The 1,898-nt window shown below is 33.4% G+C and overlaps 1 long non-coding RNA gene across 3 annotated transcripts; it reads right to left on the reverse strand.

The window, feature by feature from the left end:
* Positions 1 to 1,406, reverse strand: LOC146902452 (uncharacterized). 3 transcript variants are annotated; one of them, XR_015021853.1, is made up of 4 exons: positions 1,337 to 1,406; positions 1,145 to 1,237; positions 749 to 875; positions 1 to 602 (listed from the first exon to the last, which is right to left on the reverse strand). It is a non-coding gene; the product is annotated as an uncharacterized LOC146902452 (long non-coding RNA). The 3 variants fall into 3 exon arrangements; XR_015021854.1 differs by having other exon boundaries at positions 1 to 391; positions 477 to 602; positions 749 to 1,237; XR_015021852.1 differs by having other exon boundaries at positions 749 to 1,237.
* Between the last annotated feature and the right edge of the window lie 492 nt (positions 1,407 to 1,898).

Consider the following 1,898-nt stretch of genomic DNA (forward strand, 5'->3'; position numbering starts at 1 on the left):
TACACAACATTAACTTCATTAATAGTATATAAATGCAATAACTTATATACAAAATTAGCACTTGAAAAAAACATATCTAAACTACACCAACCAACTAAATCAAATAAAGAAACTTAACATGATCGTAGCCATAAAATTCCTTAACTACTCAACGGCCCAACACCAATTCTCTAATCCAGTCTTCAAAGTACATCCAAATATTTCTTGCTTATGTTATCAATATATATAGCAGCAGCCATGTACATTACACAACCACATTTATGTTGTAGTCCACACACATGGCCAATATGACAAATTTATCAGTGAATATTAACCTTCATGCCACCAAATCCAACGCCCCCTCGAAGCTTGTGTCTCCTTTTTACGTCAGCGCATTCGCAAGCGAAATATACTATCATAAAATAATTTCTAAACAACTCAAACAAACTACTATATTTAACATCAACATATACTTGTAGAGAAATTCGAAATATCACCTCTTTGATTCTTACAAAGGTTGCAATTGCTAATCCTGCAGCAAAACCATATGTAGATTGATATATTGCCTCCCTACTACTCAATTTCACATGTCTAAAAGTAAACATGCATACTTCGTTATAGCCCTGTTCACATAAACAAAACCTGAAACATGAGTTGCAGACTATAAAAATTAAAAAATTGCAGGCGATGTTGATGTGAATGAAGATGTTTACATAGCCAAACAGCAAGGCTAAGCTTAGAATGATAAATCAAGACAACGCAAAATTACCTCGAAACAGGGGCACATTTATATCAACCGAGTATAGAAAACCCAATGATATTTGCAATCCAGACTGATACGGAAAGATCCTCATATGATCCAATTAAACTCGGTCTAAATCCTTGGCGTAAGATCGCTAATAAACCAATGAAGTAGTTAAAATAGAAACCTAACACTGAACTCAATAGAAACTATATCAAGGCATACCAAACTAAAACAGAAAACATCCTACCATACTTTCACACATATCCAATAGAAACTGAATTATTCCAACCAACCATGATATATGAGAGATGTTCCGGTTGGTATTTAGAGACCAATACCGAAAAATTTCAAACCGAAAAATAATCAGAACCAATATATCAAATCAAATACAAATTCAAACTTTAATTATAAAAAACTTACCATAGGATGTGCGTCAATGACTTTGCTATAAATTGTATCTAGAAGACGTGTATTGTAATAAGCTGGAGCACAAATTGCAGCCATATTTATAACCTAAGAACATAAATCAAAATCAAAACTTCAAGAACAAATCAAACCAAAAAAAAAAAAAAAGCTAAATTGAAAGAAAAAAAACATAAAATTGAAAATTACCATATCTGCCATCTTGATGAGACTTTCAAGTCGCAAAAAGTTCTTGATATTGAGACGGTGAAAGTGAATGATGTTAAAATAGTTGGTAGTTATGTGGAGTTAGTTAAGGTAGTTAGACTAGAGTTAGTAATCAACTATAGTTAGTTGATAACTAGACTAGAGTTAGTAGCTTGGTTAGAAGTTAGTTAGAGTTAGTTGCTCAAACTAATCTCTATATATAGGAACACCATTGTACACATTCATCATCTTTTATCAATCTATTCATTCTCTAATGAGTTTCTTTGAGTATCTCCCTCATGAGTACTCTTATGCTTGCTATCTTGCTTACATCTATGACTTCTCTCCCTATGATTCCATGATTTTTAACATGGTATCAGAGCAATACCCTAGGGAGGAAGATAAAGATTACGCTTCCGTTGATGATTTTGATGAGGATGCAGTTTCAGTTGAAGATTCCGCTGCAATTGCAATTTCTGTTCAAGACTCCGACGAAGTTGCGATTTCTGGTGAAGATTCTGACGAGGTTGTAGTTTCTGTTGAAGATTCCGGTGCAATTTCTGCA

The sequence above is a fragment of the Medicago sativa genome, chromosome 8 (assembly GCF_051527215.1).
Source record: "Medicago sativa cultivar Bolivia chromosome 8, Bolivia_mono, whole genome shotgun sequence".
Lineage (NCBI taxonomy): Eukaryota > Viridiplantae > Streptophyta > Magnoliopsida > Fabales > Fabaceae > Medicago > Medicago sativa.